Source organism: Canis lupus, chromosome 19 (genome assembly GCF_011100685.1).
Source record: "Canis lupus familiaris isolate Mischka breed German Shepherd chromosome 19, alternate assembly UU_Cfam_GSD_1.0, whole genome shotgun sequence".
Lineage (NCBI taxonomy): Eukaryota > Metazoa > Chordata > Mammalia > Carnivora > Canidae > Canis > Canis lupus.
In genome coordinates this window covers 9,779,818-9,795,328 of record NC_049240.1, presented here as the reverse complement: position 1 = coordinate 9,795,328, position 15,511 = coordinate 9,779,818, and the positions used below count along the sequence as shown (strand labels likewise).

The window sequence follows — 15,511 nt, the reverse complement described above, 5'->3', positions numbered from 1 at the left end:
AATCAATGTTAGTGAATTAATAAATTTAATTGTCTTTGAAATCATATTAATTAATAAGCCAAATGTAAATTGCCATTTTACAAAATATAGAAGAGTGCACGAAAGTGTTATGTGAAATATATTCCTTTTATCAGAAAAAAGATCATTTTAATCATTAAATAGCTTTTAAAATGAAGGCAAAATATTGGTAAATTGAATAGTAGGTCTAGATATAAAATTATTCATCTTTTGTAGCTAATTCAATTCAAGCATAATCCATTACTATAACTAAAGAGACAAAAGATTTTAAAATGTCTAAAAATTAGCTTGGAAGTTACTATTTGGAAATATAGACTCTAAACTTTCTCAAGGAGAAATGTTTTTAGCCTGGGACCTTCACCTTCTAAAAACACGTTATTAAATTTTAGTTCACAGGACAGAAACCCCCAAACCGATTTTAAAAGCCTGCAAAGACAGATAAGGCAAGGTCGGCTGTGCAACTCTTTAGTCCTAATATATTTAGAGCATTTTCTACAATATTTTTAAATTGACTTGGATAATTGAATGTTTTCCTATCACAAAGACAGAGTCCAAGGTATGTGTGTAGGAGAGAGAGAAGTGGGATAATGCACTAAAACATGTTATGCTTAATATATTTAATCTTATGTTTATGTACATCAATATACAAAAATCTTTCAACATCTTATGCTTTAAAAATTCAATAATTAAAAACTCTCTTTCAAATTGAGTGCAAATGCAACATTTAGGTAAAGAAGTTTTTAAATGTAACAATTTTAGAATTGATATTCTAACTCCTAATTTATTAGGAAGAAAGCATATTAAACTATAATTATCTCATGATATTTTTGAAAGACATGTCTAGGTATTCATCTCTCATGTTAATAAACACATGACTCTGAGTTCTTAGTTGACTAAATTATCTGTGTGAGTTCTCTTATTGTCTCTACAAGACAGTATGAATCTCTGCAGGTATTGTTAACCCTTCAGATCTAACCTGCCCATCTATTCACACATATTTATGTATACACATATAGATGTAATACCTACAGCATATGTACATATTAAGGCAAGTCACATATACATATTCATGTGGCATTTAAAACTCAATGTGAAGGATGCCTGGGTGGCTCAGCGGTTTAGCGCCTGCCTTTGGCTGAGGGCGTGATCCTGGAGTCCAGGGATTGAGTCCCACATCAGGCTCCCTGCATGGAACCGGCTTCTCTGTGCCTCTCTCTCTCTCAATGTGTGTGTCTCTCATGAATAAATAAATAAAATCTTTAAAAAAAAAAAAAACTAAAATTCAATGTGAAATAGAGAAATGTATTTTATATTTTTTCATAGACTTATCATTTATTAAAGATTTTCAGGTTAGCTATGGTAAATTTTCATTTCACTATTACATCTTTACAGCTATCTAGGAATAAATCCTCTCATTCTTGATGTCCAAAGTAGACAGCCCATAGATTAGATCTGATTCCTGTGCATTTCTTTTCCAACTACACCCATATTTACTATTGAATATTTAGAAAGCTACTGCCACACTTCTAAGTCTCTGTACCTGGCTAAGACATTTAAGTCCATTTAGAGAGAAAATAATTTATAATGCTGAATTTATCATTAAAGACTTTGATGTTGATAGAAAAAAATAAAATGTTTTAACTACAACTTAGACTCTCAGAATTTCTCTTTTTAAGATTGACTATGTACCGGTAGTATACTCTAAAATCTTTCTTCCTAAATCTTGTTTACTTTATTCTCCAAAAAGAAACTATAAATTTTTGGAGTAAACAAAACTATATATTTAACAAAATTCTAGTGAAAAATTCTAAGGAGGAATTTCTTTTATAAATTAAGATAAAAATTAGCATGATCAAGCTTCTACTTTAAAACATGGTTCCTGGGGACTCCTGAATGGCTCAGTGGTTAAGTATCTGCCTTGGGCTAAAGGGGGGATCCTTGGGTCTAGGGACTGAGTTCCAAATCTGGCTCCCTGTGGGGAGCCTGCTTATCCCTCTGCCTATGTCTCTGTCTCTCTCTCTGTCTCTCATGAATAAATAAATAAAATCTTAAAAAAAACAACAACCATGGTTCCTGTAAGCTAGTAGCAATAATGGTAATAATATTAATAGTATCTTGGTGCTCATGAATAAATATTTCATATTTTCCCCCATACCTTCCAGATTAAGGTCCAAAAAACTTAATGACTTAGAATTTTTAGAACTCAAAAATTTCCTTTTTAATGATTTTTTAAACAATTCTATTGAAAAATATATTTTTTTCTAGACAAAGAACTAGTATTTAGACTCTTATATTTATTGGGTAATTATAATATCAATGAAACAAAATGCTCATAAAACTGGAACTCATGATTGTTTTCAAAGCGTTAAAAATGAATATTATTATATGAGGTAGAATTGGAATTAAGAACAAAGTCATAATTTTTTTCAGATTCATAATTTTAAGTATATAATGCATTAAACTTTGAAGTAAAAGCATTCTCTCAATATATTTGTTTAATTTGAGACATTAGTGTAGGAAATATTTCCCCTCCTTTTACCCAATAACAATAGTGTTAAAACTATTGACACTTGGCTTTAGAGTCTAGGAGTCACTAGGTATAACTAGGGATTTTGATGACTATAAGAATCATATCTAGAGTAATCATGCATCTCTATTTCCCTGAAACGATTCTGACTCCTACCTGATAATGAGACATGCAATTTAATGAAACTTCATGTTGCTCCCCAAATTGTACCACTTTAGCTGGTGAATTATATAGTGATTTAATTCAGACATATTCAGACATATCTAAAGTATGCAGTCCATACTATATGAACATAATATTGCCAGATGTTCTAATTTTACATAAGTATATATCTAATTTTATATAAATTATATATAAAAATATAAACAATTAGAATCTATATTTGGATTTTTGTGTTATTTATTTTAAACATTCATAATTTATTCAAATACCATAAGAACTCAAGTAAACTCATTAAGTAGATCAAACAAAGTTGATTTTGACCTAGGTCCACTATTGACAGACACTCATCTGTTCTGAACAATACAAGTAAGATTTCTTACTGATCACTAAGAAGCAAATTCCAATGTTTATCCTTGTCTTTATTTTTGGCCATTCATGAAAATAAAGTTATGTGTATTTTGAAATTTAATTCCAAAACAATAATATAATAGCACTCAATTTCTGTTTGTCTCTTGACCAAAAATATAGAATTAAACCATTATTCCCTAAAGATGATTTGGCAAAAGTATAAATTTACTAATAGCGATCTTTCTTCTATGCTATTTCTTTTCAGTTTACCTACCTACCTACTGTTGACTGGAAGCCTTATCAATAACAAGGAGTTGACTGACACATAGTTTGTATGTTATATGTATTATACAGTATATTCTTATAATAAAGTAAGCTAAAGAAAATAAAATTGTATTGGGAAAATCATAAGGAAGTTACATTTATACTATTGTATGGTATTTATTTTTAAAATTATGTATAAATGGACCTGCACAGTTCAAACCCATGTAAAACATTATTCAACAACTGTAGTACGTTTAATACTCGTGTGTATGAAATTGGAGAAAACTGGGTTCATGAACCACTTTTTATTTTTTAAATACTTGAACAAATCTAAGTTTGAGAGAATTAGGTGAAATAAAATAAATAACATTTGTGAAATATTTTAGCACAGTGATATATAATTCTATAGACAAATACAGTTGGTTTCAAAGGCTTCTTTCTTGGTATACCAGCCATGTATTCTGTGAATCTGGACTCTTTCTTTATCCATTCCACTCTATATTTATATCTATCTATTTATATTTCATCTATATTATCTTCTTTGCCAGAGGAAAGTCTCAAAACTGATATGAGGAAGGAGATGATCCCCATGGACAGTATATATTATTAAAGGACATTAATACTGGGGGAGTGTTTTAATTACCAGAGACTTATCTGTATCATTTACTAATTCTGTTTTTGTGACTATTATTATTTTAATTGCATTTTACCTATTCAATGTCATACATTTTGGGCATAAAAAAGGAGTAAACATATATATACATATTTATATTTTATATATTATATATGAAAAATAATATATTTTTTCAGAAGCTGGTATAAAATTCCTTTTTAAATGACATGGGAAAATAACTATTTACTCACTCAGAGAGAGATCAAAATCTATCTAGAATCTTGAATTATTGATTCCTAGAGATTAAAAAACTAACATCCATTTAAGAATAGTTACTTCATGTATGTTGATAAGCTCCAAGATAAAGCATAAAGAAAACAAAGGATACTCTTCTTTAGGTGGTGTAGTAGAAATTTCCTAATTAAAGAAACATTTTCTTTCTTACTATGACTTATGCTGTTTGGTATATCTCTAACCATTTCTCCATTTACTGTAACTTCTTTGTGGATTTGCATAGCTCACAAAGAAAACTTAAAGGTTTAATGGCACAGGGTGGATAAGGAGGTATTCACGGTGACCAAAATAAATCTAACTTGCAACAACTTTGCCCACACTTGACCTCTCAGATCTTTAATGGCAAGATGTTATGTATAATGTGAACATTCTCAATTGGCATTACTGACTTTCAGGATGTGATCCTTCGTTACAATCCAGGGTGAAAGACTTTGGAATTATGGCATACATATGCAGAAGGAAGATAAGCCTGGAAATTAATTCCATTTCTCATGAGTTTGTAGGCATTTCTCATGAGAAGATGGTGGAGTAAAGGGTAGCAAATAAACATGTGAACCCTAAAACATAGGAAAAGGTATTAGAAACTGAAAAAATATCTTGGTGACGTGTTTTCATTTGTGATTTTGTACTAAAGTCAAGAAGGCAACTTTCTCATTTTTAAATTTTTTTCAAGTAATCAACTTTTAAAACACCCCCTCCTCTTACAAATGCTCACATACACACACATCATGAGAAAAAAAAAAAAAAACAAGTTGTATATTCACTCAGCCTGGATCATATCCTTTCCTATGCACTCCCCAATACCAGAGAAGATGGTGAGCAGTGCTATGGCAAACAGTGGCTTACAATACAGCCACAAACCAAGAAAGAGCACCTACACCTTCCTAAATAAAGATCCCAAAAAGAAACTATGGGATATGAGATTTAACCCTAATTTAGAGTGAGTTCTGAAAAGGGAATGAAGTCAACATCTTCTGTGTGAAGTTTATGTTCACACGGAACATAAACTTAAAAAAGTCTAAGAAAAAATTGTGCAGGCTTTTGGTCATAAGTATTTTCATGTATTATCTAATGAATGCTGGGTAAGTCTGTCTAAATGTGATTCATTCAGTTAGTAAGTAGCTATTTTAAAAATATTCCTCTTTTGAAAAAAATAATCATAACAATAACTAACTTAGCCAGGTATTATGCTAAGTACCACATGTGCATGAACATATAATCTCCCTGTAAGCTTAGGAAGAAGGTACAGAACACTAGGATTTAGATGAATAACTTTCCTGGAGGAAGACTGAAAAATAATACATGGAGAGAATGGAAGATTTTATGATGTTCTCAAATGACACAGCTAGAAATCCAAATGGACATAGAACCTAAATGAAGGCAATGTACTTAATTTATTCTCTGCCTGCTTTCTCTTTGCTTCTAAGATAGATAAAACAAGATATTAATGAAAACAAGAAGTTAAATGTAGATCTTGATTGTTAATCACATTTTATTTGAAATTATAGCTATTAAAATTATTTGATTTAAAATTATTATTTTATATCAACCTAGACACATGGATAACTTTTTCATGACTGCATATATATGTGCAGAAGAAGAAAAGCTCTACTAGGTTTTATAATGAAATTATCTCAAATTTAATATCTTGTATAGTTAGTTCAGTTAATTATAGAAAGCCTACCATCAAACCCAGTTAGATACTTTAGAGGAAAGTATGTTTATATCACCTGAAATAACACTTGGCTCTGTTAATTATTCCACATGACTTCCACATGAATATATAGAATTAAAAAAAAAAAAAGGATTATCCTAGGATTTTGTCTTGTGCTGGCCAAATGAATAAATATCAGAATGGAAACTTGTTGGGCTTGATCAAAACAAATGCCAAGAGGAGTGAGAGCACCCCAAGAATCTTCATTGTACTATCAGCTCTAGTATTGGATTTTAGGGAAATTACACCCTCTTGGATGGAGCCGGTTTCCAGATTTCTGCCAGAATTCTTTAAAATCCCCTGTAGTGCCCCAGTTTTGTTGGAGAATAGGCTAAGAGCAAGGCACACTTTAGATAAAAGGTGCTTCCTAGGGTGGAGACCGTCACCGTCTTCTAATAAAATGCCTAACAGCTCATGATGAATAGATAATGTTTGAGAATGAATGATATCATTTTCTTGAGAGTGACAAATTGAAATCATACCATGATCAGACAGTTCATAAAAATTAACAATTGCTAAGCTGCCACATTCAATTTTCCTCTACTCCATGAAATAAAATAGCCAAAATCATCAAACTGAAAGTTTGGGCACTATCAAGGCCATTATAGACATACTTTGTTTTCTAGTGCTTGCCTTTATTGCATCGTACAGATATTGTGCTTTTTACAAATTGAAGATTTATGAGAACCCTGTGGCATGTCTATCAGCAGAATTTTTCCAACAGCATTTCCTCATACGGTGTCTCTGTGTCATATTTCAGCAATTCTCTCAATATTTTGAACTTTTTCATTATTATTATATTTGTTATGATCTGTGATAGGTGGATTTTGATGGTACTATTGTAATTGTTTGGGGCACCAAAAAACACACCCATATAGGGTGGCAAACTTAATTACTACATGTTATGTGTGTCCTGACTGCTCCACTGACCAGTGTTCTTCTGTCTCTCTTCCTCCCCTCAGGCCTCCTTATTCCCTGAGACACAATAGTGAAATTAGACCACTTAATAACCATACAATGGCCTAAGAGTGTTCAAGTGAAAGGAAGAGTTGCATATCTCAGCTTTTAAATCAAAAGCTAGAATTGATTTGATTAAGCTTAGTGAGGAAGGCAGGTTAAAATAGGCCGAAAGCTGAGCCTCTATGCCAAACAGCTAAGTTGTGAATACAAATAAAAGTTCTTGAAGAAAATTAAAAGTGCTACTCCAGTGAATATCAAGTGATAAGAAAGTGAAACAGCTTTATCACTGATATAGAGAAATTTTCAGTGGTCTGGATAGATCAAACCAGCCACAACCTTCCTTTAAGCCAGAGGCTAATTCAGAGCAAGACCCTTAGTCTCTTCAATTCTATAAAGGCCGAGAGGTGAAGAAGCTGCAGAAGGAAAGCTTGAAGCCAGCAGGGGGTGGCTCAGGAAGTTTAAGGAAACAAAATGTAAGCATGCAAGCTGAAGCAGCAAAGTGCTGCTGTAGAAACTGCTGCAAGTTCTCCAGAAAATCTAGCTGAGGTCATTAAGGAAAGTGACTACACTAAATAATAGATAGTGTGGATGAAACAGCCTTATATTAAAAGAAGATGCCAGCTGGGACTTTAATAGCTATAGAGAAGTCAATGTCGGGCTTCAAAGCTTCCAAGGAATAGGCTATCTCATTAGGGGCTAATGCCACTGGTGACTTGAAGCTAGGGCTTATTTGCCATTCTGAAAATCAGACGGTCTTTAAGAATTATTTTTACCTGTTCCTGCCTGTGTTCTGTAAATGGAAGAACAAAGCCTGAATGATAGCACATCTGTTTACGACATGGTTTACTAAATATTTTAGGTCCACTGTTGAGACCTACTGCTCGGGAAAAAAAAAAAAGTTTCTTTTGAAATACAACTGCTTATTGACAATGCACCTGGTCACCCAAGAGCTCTGATAAAGATATACAATAAAATAAATGTTAGTTTTGTGCCTGCTAAAACAATACCCATTCTGCAGCCCATGATTTCAACTTGCAAGTCTTCTTATTGAAGAAATACATTTTGTAAGTCTATAGCTGTCAAACATAGTGATTCCTCTGAGGGATCTGGGCAGTCAATTGAAAGCCATCTGGAAAGTATTCTTTATTCTAGATGCCATGAAGAACATTTGTGATTCATGGAAGAGGTCAAAATATCATTATGAACAGGAGTTTGGAAGAAGTTGATTCTAATCCTCATGGATGACTTTGAGGGATTTAAGACTTCAGTGAAGCAACTAATTGCAGGTGTGGTGGAAAAAGCAAGGGCACTAAAATTAGAAGTGGAGCCTGAACATGGTACTGATTCACTGCCTCTTCATGATAAAACTTTTTTTTTTTCATGATAAAACTTTAACAAATGAAGAGTTGTTTCTTGTGGATGAGCCAAAGAAATTAGTTTCTTGAGATGGAATCTATTTCCAGTAAAGATGTTATCAACATTGTTGAAATAAAAACAAAAAAAAATTAGAATAAACAAAAAAAAATTAGAATATTGCATGAACTTAGTCGATAAAGCAGTGGTAAGATTTGAAGGACTGACTCCAATTTTTAAAGAAGTTCTACCATAGGTTAGTAAAGTGCTATCAAACAGCATAAAAAAAAAAAAACAGCATCACACGCAACAGGGAAATGATTTTTAAAAAGAAGAGTCAATCAACACAGCATACCTCGTGTTGTCTTATTTTAAGAAATTGTTGCAGCCTTCTAACCTTCAGTAGCCAGCATCCTGATTAGTCAGCAGCCATCAACATCGAGGCAAGACCCTCTGCCAGCAAAAAGATAACAAAGTTGTTGAAAGCTTGGATGATTGTTAGCATATTTTTAGCCTTAAGGGATATCAAATTATGTACATTTTTTCAGAAAAAGATGCTATTGTACACTCAATAGACAACAGCACAATGTAAACATGACCTTTGTATGCTCCAGGAAGCCAAAACAAATCCATTCAACTAGCTTTATTGTGCATTCGTTTTATTGCAATGGTCTAGAGCTGAACCACAAGATCTCCAAGGTATGCCTGCACAGAATGACAAAAGTTGATCTACGCTATTTTAACTGAGATATTTCAAAATCTAAAGTAATTTCAGAATCACCCTCAAACATTTTATAGGATTCTTATGTTAAGCACATATTACGTCCTTCTATTATTTAAAACAAGATCTCGTAAACTGTATTTGACATCTTAGGTCACTTGAAAATTCAGAACATTCGACAGTGAAGAACACTGGATTCCCCAGTCATCTTAGATTATTTTCATGTAATGCTCATGAATGTGAAATGTTGAGTATGTACAATATTATTTTAATTAGCTTTCCAATTTCACGTTCATGTCTATAGTATCTCAGAATGCACAGACCAGTGTTTCTTCTCTCACCACGTGTCTTCATTCACTGGTTAAAATACCCCTTTTCTAAATATATTTCCAGTCTCTTCTTTCAACCATATGACTCTCTATGATTCTATGAGCTTAATACCAAACTGACCCATGAAGGTGATGGAGCCTCAGGTAAGCTTATACTAGACAACCACTCAGTTCCTGTGTATGTCACTAGATGTTGGAATACTTTTCCTAGTGACTCATAATTTCAGCTAATTTACCAGTGTTTGTAACAACAGTTGATAAAAGAGTACAGATTAACTTCCAAGAAACCCCTGAAGGTTTTAAAAAGGTTTTTTTCCTCTCTGTATCACCACAAATATTTATTGGAAGTAGTGGAATATATCTGACTTGGAAGTCATTGTCCTGGAGAAAAAGAACTGCATGGTAAGAGAGCATTTAGGAGAGCATGACGTATGTCCTCTGGAGTTTGGGACACAAACAAACATACAGATTGATGTCTGCACTGCATCTGCACTGCAACTCCAAACCTGGAAACCTGAGTAGAACTATTGTCAGGGACAGGATGAGAGGAAAGCCTGCCTGCACTCCTGCCTTTTCTCATAGCCAGAATTTATGGTTTTCCGTCTGCAAAAAGAATGTAGCAATATGAGGTTGTGTGGTGTATCATGAAAGATAGGATCTGAAGATGAATTTAAAAAAATTAGTTAGACTCACGTTGCCTATATAAGGTAAATTTTCAGTGTACATATGCTCAGAGAACATTCACGAGCCTATACCTACACCTCACAAAAAAGATACTTGCTGTAAAGGGTTATTTACACTAATCTAGTTATTTTTCGGGGAAAACTATAATAACATCAATAGTTACATTAAAAATAAGTAAGTAGGGGGGCACCTGGGTGACTCATCAGTTGAGCATTGGCCTTTCATTCAGGGCATGATCCCAGGGGCCTGATATTGAAGCCTACATCAAGTTCCCTGTAGGGAGCCTGATTCTCCCTCCGCCTGTGTCTCTGCCTCTCTTTCTGTGTCTCTCATGAATAAATAAATAAAATCTTAAAAATATATATATATATATGTATATATACATAATAAAAAATAAAAATAGTAAGTAAACAAATAATATTTTCTTTCAGCCAATCTTAATCCCCACTCCTTCCAGGCTTATATTGAAATATCTAGAAGAAAGGAGGAAGAGTAGAAGAGGAAATAATATCCATGAATAAGTAAACCATGCCTTTCAGACAAACTGGAAGATCATGAGCTAAAAGGGCAAACCTGAGCAAAGAAGAGAGGCGTAAGAAGTGAATTGGATCTGAATCTGACATTTAATTTGCAAGGGAGTCTTACCTGCCAAAAAGTAATGTTTTTATTATTGAAATGAATGCCTCCCAGAGAAAAGGAAGATCTGATAGTTTGAAGATTTACACTGGGGACATTTTCCTTTTCCCATTTGTACTTGCATCATGTTCAGACTCTTCAAAATCCAACTCAGGATGTTTTTATTACTGCCTTTTTTGAAACATCCCTACAAGCAGAAGCACTCATGTCCCAGGAAGGAAAGGAGTCATGCTTTATGCAGTACTGCTCACGTTTGGTAGAAGATCTTGAGACTAGGTGATGAATATTCATTTACATTAAAATAACTTAACATGAAATTTCCAATATAAAAAAAAAAGAGCTATGTCTCCCTTTGTCTTTTAAAAAAAATAAATATTAATTTTCAAAACCGTTTTAAAATGACAAAAAATTGAGAAGGCCTACCTCGGACTCAGTTCTCCCCATTACTAACATTTTACACTAGTATGATAAATTTGTTACAGATAGCCAACACTGGGATCCCTGGGTGGCTCAGTGATATAGCGCCTGCCTTCGGCCCAGGGCATGATCCTGGAGTCCCGGGATTGAGTCCCACATTGGGCTTCCTGCAGGGAGCCTGCTTCTCCCTCTGCCTGTGTCTCTGCCTCTCTCTCTCTCTCTCTGTGTCTCTCATGAATAAATAAATAAAATCTTAAAAAAAAACAAATATCCGATAATGATACCTTATTGTTAAGTAAATTTCATACTTTGTTCATATTTCCTTAGTTTTGCCTAATAGTCTTTGTATTTTTCAGGAACCTATCCAACATACTACATAAATTTACTTGTGATATTTGCTTAGCACCATCTTGGCCATGGCAGTTTCTCTCACTTTCCTTGATTTGATGACCTTGACAGTTTTGAGGAGTGCTGGTCAGTTATTTTGAAAGATTCCCCACTGCTGTAATTCCAACTTTGTGTGAAGTTTTTCTCATGATTAGACTGGGATCATCACATCTTATCAAAGGTACATAGTATCAACACATTAAGGAATGTTGATGTTGACCTTTACCACCTGTTTGAGGTAGTGTTTTCCAGATTACTCCACTGTAAAGCCACTCTATTTCCCCCCTCCCTCTTTATATTGTACTCTTTGGAAGAAGGTTAGCATATACATCCTGCTTTTAAGCAGTAGGAAATCATATTTTCTTTCCTTGTAGGTAGAGGAGCTATATGAATTATTTGGAATTCTGCATGGGCAATTTGTCTATTCTTCTTTATTGATTTATTATTCTATCTTTTAACTTATATAAAAGTATGAATACACAAATATTAATTTTATATGCTGGGTTATAATTCAGTATGCTTTCTTTTGTTCCTCAAATGGTTCCAGTTTTGGCTATTGAACGCTCTATCCACTTGCTCCTTCACCCCTTCATCTTTTGCGTATATTTAAAAAAAAAATACTTCCTCACTTTCTAATACTACAGGATGGTCCAGTCACAGCTTCAATATGTTCAGTCCTAAAATCATCCATTTCTTCAATAAATCCTGGTTCTTTTTGTTGTTGATGAGATTAAAAACCAATATTGAGGCATTAGGTGTGCTAGTTGCTACTAAGCAGACATTGCTTTCAGACATTTTTTGATAACAAAGAAAGGAAAAATAAGTGTATACAATAATTTTATAGATAAACTTAGTTGATTGTATAGACAATATCTATACATTTTTTCCGACGTATCTATCTAAATCTATATTTAAGTAAACACAAGCTCTAAATAATAACTCTAAATTTTTTATCACATGGATCATGATAGGCTCTTCTCTTGTTAATCAGAATATTCTTACTTTAATAGTGAGAAATTTGACTCCTCTACCCTTTATCCACTTACTTAATTGTTCTATTCTAGCATACATATATGATGGATATACATATATTCGGAACTGTTATACATATATTTGGAACTGTTAACCATATTCCTGTGGAAAACAACTATATCAATTAAAGTTCAGTTCTTATATGTAGTAGTCTCTTGTCTTTAGTTTTACATTCTCTCCACTCATTTCCAGAGTTATTTAGGTCAGTACTTTGCCCCACTCCTTTTGAGTAGTTGTTTCATACATTTTTAATGCATATTGATTATCTAGTACCAATCTGTATTCCTTTCAAGGGTCCTCTGACCTCCTAAAATATAGATTTTTAGAATTTATATACATAAAGTTTCACTTATTTTCTCTAAAATTCTATAGATTTGAAAGATGCTTAGTGTTATGTATTCTGCATCATAGTATCATACAGAATAATTTCAAAGCCCTAAAGATGCATCTATGTTTTACTAATTCAACTCTCAGTACCTCCAAGTTTGTGGCAAACACTGATCATTTTATCATCCAAATATTATGTCTTATACAAAATTTCCTATAATTGGAAATACATAGTGTGCACTCCACCAGCTTCTTTTACATAACTTTGCATTTAATGTCTTTTCATTGCTTGATAATCCATTTCTTTTTATTACAGAATAAGATTCTATTATATAAATGTACTACCATTTGTTTATTCACTGTTGAAAGACCTCTTGGTTGCTTACAGTTTTTGACAATTATGAATAAAGATAAACATTCACATGTAGATTTCTGTGTGGACATAATTTTGTAAATCAAATGGATAAATATCTTGAAATGTAATTGCTGGATTGTGTAGTAGGAGTTTGTTTAGCTTTGTGAGAAACTACAAAATCGTCTCCAAAATGACCATGCCATTTTGCATTCCATACAGCAATAAAAAAAGAGTTTTGTTTCTTTAGCTCCTCATCAGAATTTAGTATTGTCATTTTTTTCTATTACAGCTTTTTAAATATATGTGTGGTGGTATCTCTGTATTTTTAATTTGCAATTAACTAATGAAATATGATATTAAATGTTTTTTTGGAAACTTGTTTACCATCTTATATCTTTTTTGTGAGGTGCTCATTCAAATCTTTTATCCATATTTATTGTGCTCAATGTTTCTTATTTTTGAGTTTTGAGAGTTTTTAATGTATTTTGATACATATACCTTATCTGACATATATTTTGTAAATATTCTCTCTCCATCTTGATTTATTTTTTTGATTATTTTTTAAGATTTTATTTATTTATTCATGAGAGACACAGAGAGAGAGAGAAGAAGAGACATAGGCAGAGGGAGAAGCAGGTTCTCTGTGGAGAGACTGATGTGGGATTCGATCCCAGGACCCTGGGATCATGACTTGAGCCAAAGGCAGACACTCAGCCACTGAGCCACCCAGATGCCCATCTTTTTTTTTTTTTATTCTTTTAATAGTGTCTTTCAAGGAGATATGTTTAATATTAATAAAGTTTAACTTATCAAGCTTTCTTTCATGGGTCATGTTATTGCTGTTGAATTTAAAGAGTCACCATCAAATAGGTAAGGTCATGAATTTTGGAAGATTATCAGCCATTATGACTTTCACTCTGTTTTCTCTTCCCCCTTCATTCTATTCTTTCCTTTTTTTTTAATGTTTTACCTTTTGAATTTCACCCCAGTGTTAGATATTGTTATATTTCTTTTTAAATGTTTTATCTCTTGGCATTTCATTTATAGAAGCTTCTTTAGACATATCTTCAAACTCACTAATTCATTCCTTGGCCATTTACAGTCTACTGATGTAACCATTAAAGGCATTTTGTTTGTGAGTTTGATTTCTCACATTTCTTTTGATTGTTCTGAGAATTCGTACTTCTCTGTTGATAGAAAATATCTTTTGCATATCATCTCTGTCTCTTATGAGAGTCCTTAGCATATTAATTATAGTAATGAGGGATCCCTCCGTGGCGCAGCGTTTTAGCACCTGCCTTTGGCCCAGGGCGCGATCCTGGAGACCAGGGATCGAATCCCACATCGGGCTCCCGGTGCATGGAGCCTGCTTCTCCCTCTGCCTATGTCTCTGCCTCTCTCTCTCTCTCTCTCTCTGTGACTATCATAAATAAATAAAAAATATTTTAAAAAATTATAGTAATGATTTTCTGATAATTCCAATATATATGTCATATCTGAGTCTATGCCTAATGTTTGTATTGTCTCAAGATTATTTTTTTCTTTCTTTTTACAATGCCTTTAATTTTTTTATTGAAAGCTGAACACTAAAATGATAGGCCTTTAATGAGGTGCCTTTTGTTTGTTTTTTTTTTTGCTTGTTCGTTTAATGTTAATTTGTCTATGAGGTGAGTTGGGTTAGATGTTTGTTCTAACTCATCAATTTCTCCAGTATCCTTATTTTTCTTTCCTACTGTCTTTCATTTCCTCTAAGTAATCCTATTTTTTAAGGAGTTTGTGCCTTGCAGTTCTTTTAGTTGTAATCCAGTTTTATTATATAGGAGTCCTGTCAATGGGGGGAAGGTGGAGGAAAGCAAGCATTCTATAATCTTCTGATTAAATTCCAATTTTTTCATCAGGTCTGATTCCCTGGGCTATGATCCTCACAAGTGTTTCTCAAATTTTTTTTTCCCTCTCCTAGATAAGATAGGAAGACTAGAGGCTCTTTTGCCTTTCCTCCTAAAGGGAATAGATCTCTAACAAAGTTTTTTCCCAGGACAGTGAATCTTTGCTACAGAGAATAATATGGGCATATTTTGGTTGATTCTTTCTTCCAATCACCAGCCAGAACCACAAGGGGATATAATCGGCACTTCATCATGAAAACTTGGTAGATTCCTAGAGGTACAATTTATTAAAGTTTTGGGTTCCCACAAATCTCTGGCTTCCAGGAGTATCACCCTCATGTTTGTTCACTTTTGAACTCCAACAATCTATTAACTTACATTAATTTGTCAAAATACCATTTGTTTGTACATGTTGTGGATCAAGTGGGTTTTGTTCCAGATAAGCAGATCTTGGCTGTGACTTTCTGTATTTTCCTGTATCTTC

General features: G+C 33.2%; 1 long non-coding RNA gene across 3 annotated transcripts in view; it reads right to left on the bottom strand.

Moving 5' to 3' along the window:
* Positions 1-8,594: 8,594 nt before the first annotated feature.
* Positions 8,595-15,511, bottom strand: part of LOC106560045 — a 271,539-nt gene continuing 264,622 nt past the window's right edge. For 2 of the 3 annotated variants that reach the window (XR_005373899.1, XR_005373901.1), the window contains one exon: positions 8,607-8,706. This is a non-coding gene — a long non-coding RNA (uncharacterized LOC106560045). Of the gene's footprint in view, positions 8,707-15,511 lie in introns of all 3 variants that reach the window. The other variant, XR_005373900.1, reaches the window with a different exon arrangement.